The following is a 7,916-nucleotide window of genomic DNA, read 5'->3' as shown; positions in this document are numbered from 1 at the left end:
TCCAGAGTCCCAGAGCCTGAGATGCCCAGGGGAAGAAACGATGAGCAACCTCTGCCCAGTGACTGTAGGCATCCAGTTGCCTCCTTTCCCCGTTCCCTTCCACCTCTCTGTCCGTGCTTCCAGGTGCTTCGTGGCTTTGATTTTCCCAGCACAGATATAGATATTTCCAAGTCCAACTCTTGGGAGGCTTCTATGTTCCAGCTGCTACCGCATTCAACCAACCTTTATTGAACATCTGGCTATGGCTGGCACCATCAAATCAACTTTCCTAACCCTCAAAACTGCCCTGGGAAGTAGGTATTATTATCCCACTTTACCCAAAACAGAGGTTCTGAGTAGGGCAGTAACGTACGTAAGGTATGCTTGGCAGAGATGCCGTGTAAGCTCAAGTCTCCTGGCTTCTGGCCTAGAGCTAGTCCAAGCCACCTCCCCACTGCTTCCCCTGATATGGCTGGGGTTAGTGCCCAAGCCAGGACCTGCTGGTCACAGAGAGGCAAGCCCCAGAAAGACAGGCACGTCTGTGGCTGTGGACATCCTGACACACATCCTGATGTAGGATGTGGACATCCTAGTCCCTCAAACTTTGGAGAGGTGCCCTGAGAGCTGAGCGCTACTTGTGGGGGTCTTGGCTGGTGAGAAGGAGAACAGAGGAGACTAAGAGAGTGGACGACACAAGAAAAAAGGATGGTGAGAAGCAATTGTGAAGGCCAGGACATGGGAGAAGGGAAGTAGAAATCTAAGTGTGATCCTGGCCCTGACCCAGCAGAAGTGACCCAGAGTCCATGGGAAGGGTCCTAATGTGGTGAGAATGGCAGAGGTGGTCTCAGGTGCGGGTCTTAGCTCTGCCACAGTCTCAGTTTCCCATCCTCCCTGGGGTGTTATAAGAGTCCAACACGGTAATGCATGTGAAAGTGTGCTGTAAACTGAAGCTCTGTCCAGCAGTAAAGGGTTCCCTTGTTGCCACACCATGTGGGCAGGGTGATGTCTGCTCCATGCCTCCACCCCCCAAAGTGTAACCAAGAACAGTGTCACAGTGTCACCTGGCACAGAGGAGGCCCAGGAATGAAGGATGTTCAACAGAGGATGCAGAGAGAGAACAGGATGTGGGATGTGTCTTCTCGGCAAGCCTCTTCCATGGCACTGTCCTCCTTGCACTGGCCCCACGACCCAGAGACCCCCACTTCCTCCTCTGACAGCCACGGCACAGCAGCGACCACCGACAGGCCTGCCAGACCCCAGCTTGCCTCAGGCAGAAGGCAGAGAGTTGAGTCTCCTCCCTGGCTCCAAACCCCTAACATTTTATGTTCGCAGTGACATCAAAAGAGAGATGAAAAATGTCGGTATTTCTGAGTTTTTACCCCTTGAAGTACAAGTTCAAATTCAGACTGTGTTCAAATTCTTTTCAGTTGAGAGGAGATGGTATCAGTGAAATTCTACAGACTGTCCAGCTCTGGGAATGGCATTCCTTTAATAAGTTATTGGCCTGGAGACCTGCCCAGGGGCATTCATGTGGGACAGTCTTTCTGAAGTCGAGGCTCAGGGAACCTCCTGGATGTATCAGACCCCTGTGTTCCACGACCTCCCACTACCCATTTCTGGTCCAACTAAAGACACTCCTGGGCACTGTGAGATCTATAACATTTCCAGTGATGATAAATTGAACATTAGGGTTCAATTTAAGGATTCAAGTTAAGGAAGACTCTTCTCCATTCGTATCTGTCAATAGGAAGAAACAAGATACCTTGAAAGGTAGTGAGCCTTACAACCCTAGAGGCAATCAGGCAGAGGCTGGCTCTTCCGGGAAAAGAAGTGAAAGGAGGGCCAACAAATAATAACAACACTAGTGAAGAGCAAAAACTAGCCATGCTTTCTTGTCTCTATGCCTTGTGCAAGCACATTCTTCTTGTAAATCTCTTTTCCCTTTCATACCGGGTGCTTCTGCATAAAACTCCTGCAAAGCCCCAAAGAATCCATGCAAACGTAATGCCTCTTTTCATGCATACAGTTAGTTGTTCCCTGTGGGAAGCAGAATAATACCTGATAAAAATGTTCAAGTCCTAATCCCCAGAACCTACGCATATGTAAATATGTTATCTTACACGGCAAAGGGAACTTTGCAGAGGAGATTAAATTAAGAACCTTGAGATGGGAAGATGATCTTGGTTTATCCAGGCAAACCCAATGTAACCACATGGGTCCTTTTAAGTGAGCAAAGGAAGCAGGAGGTTAGAGAAATCTGAAGAGGTGACAACCACTGGCTTTGATGACGGAGAAAGGGGGCCATGAGCCAAGGAATGTGGGCAGCCTCTAGAGGCTGGAAAAGGTCTCTAGAGGAGGAAGCTCTCCTAGGGCCTCCAGAAGGAACCCAGCCCTGCTGACACCTTGATTTTAGCCCAGTGAGTCCCATTTGGGGTTTGTGGTTATCTGTTCCTTCAGCAACAGGAAACTAAACATTCCCATTTTCAAGCATCATCAGTTGCAGCATCTAGCATATGGTCCTATAATTCTATGTGTGCTGGTCTCCTTAACAGAACCCACTGGGGTAAAAGCTGTATTAAGTAGCCTTTCTATCACGGCTGCAGAGCACAGTCAGTACTTAGAGTTAGTGCTCACCGGCATGAAAAGGTAGTGCATAAGCTGGCCCCAGAATCAGACCTGACAGAGTTTAGCTTCAATACATGCTGTGCTATGGAGGTTTTCACCCGTGACCCCACTACCCTTTAGAGTGTTAAATATTTCTCCTTATTAAGGTTTTGGAAAACCAGGATTTGCCACACATCTTTAATTATGGGCGTAGGTACCTGTAATTTTGCTCTCTGAGCAAGTGTGTCCTTCCCATCCGGGTCTCAGAAGCTTAGATCGGGAAGTCCAAACACCAGACAACAGGAAGGAGAAGGGGCATGCGGCTAAAACGCCGTGTTAGGCCTCTAGATGGAGGGTGATTTGAGATGTTGGCCTTCATGTTGAATGTCATGTTCAATCCTGGGGAGCCACGATTAATCAAGTGGAGAGAGTGTGGTAGAAAATAACTAAGAGGGAGGGTGAGAGGGAAGCTGGGTGAAGGACTGGAACCCAGTCCTATGGAAACTAGTCGAGAACCAGGAGTGTTTAGCCTGGAAAAGAGGATTTGGGGGTGTTGGTCACTGTGTATAACCACTCAAAAGTTTGGTATGGGGAAGAGGAAGGGATTTGTCCCATGATGTATGAAGGGATAGAAGGAGGACCAACAGGTAGCAAACACAGGGTGAGGAGGGGAGGAGATTTGGGCTGAGTCCAAGGAGAGCTCGGTGAGTGCCATCTGGGCTGGGAGTGGTCAAGCACGTGGGCCGTAACCACCTCTGGAGGAGTCCAGGCTGCGACAGCAACCCCAAGACGGAAGAAATTCTGGCGTCTGATGGCGATAGGTGTGAGGTTTTTAAATGCTCTTTAGATCTCTGCTCCCCTGCACAGACTGTGATTAATCAGCCCTGCCCTGGGTTCTGCAGGGTGGGTGTGGGTGTAACCGGCTGCCCAGACACTGGCCCCTCAGACTTTGGCCATGGCTTTGTTAAGCTGACCTGCCCTGAGTGAAAGAGCAATTTGCAGACTTGTGTTGGCGTGGGTGCTTACTGCCCCGGGGTCAGTCTACATCTTTAAACAAACACACGTAAAACCAGAAGTCCCAACAGCAGGCAGTTTGCAATTTGCTGTTTCCAGGGAGGGGGCCTCTCATTGGCCTGCAGAGACCCCCTCCTCGTGTTTTATATTCCCGGATTGCTGCGGCAAAGCTCAACTCGAGGTTCACATGCAGTCCTTCCAGGGCTGGCTGCTGGCCAGAGTGCGTATTTGGTTTTCTCCCACCTCCCAGAGTCCCTTCTTTTAGATACCCAGGCGCCTGGCCCAGGGATCAAATCCTTGCACTGTTACTGACCAACTCAGTGACCTCAAGTAAATTCTTTCCACTCCCTGGGGCTTATTGTCCCCATCTGTAAAGTGGGGTTCCTTCCCACTCCGATGCTACGGGAACCCAGAGTCTAGATCCTGAATCCAATCACTTTACCTCCCTTGTGCGTCGACCTATGTCCTTTCAAAGACACATCCTGTCACCTCTCCCTGCCTCACACCCAAGCTGCACTGGAATGGCTGACCCTACTCATCTCCCTTCCAACACTTACGTGGTTATAGAAAGGACCCTTTCTCAGAACTGGTGGAGAATCGGTGTACGTGCTTGCCCTGGTGTCCCTGTCCCCATGTGTGTTCTTACTGCCTGCACCATGCTTTGCAGAGACATATTTGGGCTTGTTGTTCTCGTGACTCCTGGTTGGAGGGAACCCTGGAGATATCCTCTCTGAGTCCCAGTTCAGTCCGTGCTGAGGCTGGTCCCAAGACTCCCTGCTAACTGGGAACACCGCCTGAGTGTTCCGAAGCAGCTATGCACTACCCCGTCCCTGCTCACAAAGAGAAACTCGTCCTCTGGCACCAGCGTGGACTCTCACTCTTTCTAATGCAATAGCAAGAGGTCCCTGGGCTAGTGTGGCCCATCGCTAACCACTGCGGATGGCTGTGAATGGGCATTCCTGGCACAGTCATGCTGAGACATGGGTGAGAAAGTGCTCTGTGACTTGCAAAGCTCTGTGTGAGGAGTTACTACATCCAGAAGGTCCACTGGGCACCCGTGGTCCAGTGGGTCACGTCCTCCCAGGACTTGGTCTCTCCCTGGGAGCATCTGGGGGGCATGTAAGGTCAGGAGGTACTTGTGTACCTGGGGTCAGGTGTATTGTGTTCTGGTGCTTTTGAGAGAGAGAGAGAGAGAGAGAGAGAGAGAGAGAGAGAGAGAGAGAGAGAGAGAACTCCCGACTTGCCCCTCACTGCATGACCCTGGGCAAGTTTTCCGTTTCTTTGGACTCAGTTCCCTCAACTATAAAGTGAGACGTTTCTTTTCAACGCCACAGACATCCACTTGCTCTTATTCTGGGTGAGGCTCTGTGAACTCAAGAATCTTCTCTACCTTCTTGGGACTCCTGCACCACAGAGCCCTTGAGTTGTCACCAAGGCTGAGGCAGCAGGGAGACTAGAGTGTTCTGGGCAGTTCAGTGGTTGGATACGGGAGCCGGTGTGGTGATGGCGACCCCTGCGGGCGCTGCTCCCAGGCCCTCCCTTACATAGGAAGCTGCCTGTGGTAGGAGTGGGGCTGATTCCAGGGAACCATCCCCAGCATGGGCGACACAGCTTTCCCAGCATGTTGTCCTCTTGACAGGACTGCAGTGCTAGCCTCTTAAACAGAGCCCAGCCCTTTGGGCTTGGTTTATAGATTGAGTTATAAGATGTCACCTTAAACGCCCAGTTGAAAACCAATTCCTTCATCTTCCTTTCTCTCTGAGGAATTCTTGCTTTTCTCAGATTACCCGGTGCTTCCTTTGTTGCTCATGGAAAGATTTTCCCTTTTTAGGCAATTTGATTTCACATGCGCTCCAGCGTGGCTGGGACTGTACTTTCTGGAGAGACTTGGCCAGGAGACTGGTGTTGGCGTCATAGCCACCGATGTTGTTTAAACACTCAGGTGAGAGGAACAGTATTTAGGGAGAGGTGCTAGAAAGACATGGGGTTCATGCCCTCCTCCTGATAGCCTAAAATATGTCCCTCAAGCAAGCCAGAGGTGCAGAGAGCTGGGGTCTGGACCATACGTACTGAGCCCTCCATAGAATCTGCTTCCTATTTTATGGTGATTCCACTGGCTCACATGGAGGGATGTGGTGAGAAACAGCCCTCAGAGCTCAGGGCCTCATCTGCTGTTAGGATGCTTGATGTTGAGGATGTTGGACTAAGTGACAAAGTGTCCTCCGTGCAAAGACTCTTGGGAGAAATGCTCATCTGGCCTGTGCGCCTGGGTTTCTAAACTCCTCCTCAGCTGCTGGGCTCGTTTAGCATTTGTTAACCAGCTATTTGGTCTGGGCACTGACACGTGTGTGCTGGGCAGTGCAAGAGTCAGGAGCGTCTGACATTAGTCAAGGTGGATACAAATATGAACTGTGAACAAATTTTGCCTCCCTTCCTCCCTCCCTCTCTCCCTCCCTTTCCTTTCCTTTCCTTTCCTTTCCTTTCCTTTCCTTTCCTTTCCTTTCCTTTCCTTTCCTTTCCTTTCCTTTCCTTTCCTTTCCTTTCCTTTCTTTTCCTTTCTTTCCTCATTTCCTTACTTCCATCCATCCTTTTTTCCTTTTCTTTAGCAGATAAGGTGAAAAGTTATGATTTCTTCATAGAATAATAGGCTGTCATAAATGGTTATCTCATGTAGTGTCCTCACTTTATGGATGGAAAAACTAATATCAAAAGAGGAAGTAAAAAAAAAAAAAAAAGGAGGCAATGCCTTGCCAAGGTCCGTTTTCTGGGCTCCTAGCATTCCATGTGTTCTTGAACCTGTTCCTTTCTGGGTTGTACACTGAGAGGAATTTGTAGAGGGACTGATGAGCAAGACAGGTTTCTCAAAGTGGGGAGCAGAGGAAGAATGGGGCTTCCTAGATTGAGCCCACGTGCCTTTGTGTTTCTGTGTAAACTTCAGTCATGTAGGGCATTCAAAATAGACCTGCTCATTCATGTAATAATTAAGGAAAACACAGCAGCTCTTACAGCACCCATCTCTGACCTTTAATTAGGTGTGGTGACGCGCTAGAAGCTGCTCCAGCAATGAAGGCTACGAAGTTGCTAGTTTAATCATTTCAAAGGTTGCGCTGTTTTATTGTGGCATAAAATTTGGAAGTCTCATATTAAAATGTACAATTAAATGTAACTTGAATAAATTGCTCTAGGCCAAAGAGAACTTTTCCCTTCCTCTTCCTGAAACTGGCCCTGTCCCCTTACCCACCCTTATCTTTAAAGTGTCTGTTTTCAAACTCACTGAGTCCCTTTGAGGGAAAGAGATGGGTGGGCTCTTTGAAAAACGAAGTTTAAAAAGACGTTTGGCAAGCTTACCTGAGTTCGTCTCAGACTGTCCTCGAGGCTGGTTGGATACGAAGGCAGACTCTGAGGCCTCTACATTCAGGTGGACTGGTTTCTCGATAAAATAAATGAAAAAATAATGACCACAACCCTTCTTGGTTCCCAGTCACCTATGGGAAAAAGTCCAAGTTTCTAAGCCTCGCATACAAGGACTTCGTAATCCAGTTCCCTCGAAAGCTCTCTGCCCTCAAACGAAGCAACTGTTTTTGCCTTTGAGCCTTTGCCTGTGGCCCTCCCCTCACCTGGAACACCCGCCCACCCCTTTTAACTCTTTCAGAATCCCAATCATCCTCAAAGCCCTATGTCCACCCCACCACACTCTCCGTGCTCTATCCTGTCTGGACAAACCTTTCCTTCCCCTGTCCATTCAGGACCCATTGCAGGCATGACGTCAGGGCTGGTTTTAGTTTGGGATGCTTTAAGTGCTTTGCTTCTGTATCTCAGTCCCCTGAGACTGACCCCTGAGGGTGGGGGCTGAAGCTCATCCCAATTTGCCTCTGCAGACTCCTAGCTGAGGACCCACCTCAAACCCAGCTAATGGCCACAGGGTTTGCTGAGACGTTTCTCAACTAGACTGTGAACTTAGCCCGTCCCTATGATCCTAGCAGCATGACTCACCTGAGAAGAGCGATTTCACTCAGGGGTTAATCCTGGGCAGTGGAAGTTCCTTTTGAGAAACACTGAGCCCTTGCTTACAGGGCCTGGCATGGAGGACAGAGTCTTTAAAATATAAATAATTTAAGGAATGTTTCCTTCATTGTAAAAATCATCCAGCCAATTACAGAAAATGCTGAAAATATATAAAGGACAAAATTATAGAGGAGAGAAAAATGGCTCATATTTCTGTCATCTAGACAGACCAGCTTTCCTCAGAAGCTCAGACATGCTTGCTGGGCGAGGGGAACTGAGTTTAGCTCAGAGCAGAGGGAGGGGTTCAATGACCT

The sequence above is a fragment of the Rhinolophus sinicus genome, linkage group LG01, assembly GCF_036562045.2.
Source record: "Rhinolophus sinicus isolate RSC01 linkage group LG01, ASM3656204v1, whole genome shotgun sequence".
Taxonomy (NCBI): Eukaryota; Metazoa; Chordata; class Mammalia; order Chiroptera; family Rhinolophidae; genus Rhinolophus; species Rhinolophus sinicus.
Note: the sequence above shows the minus strand (reverse complement) of the source record.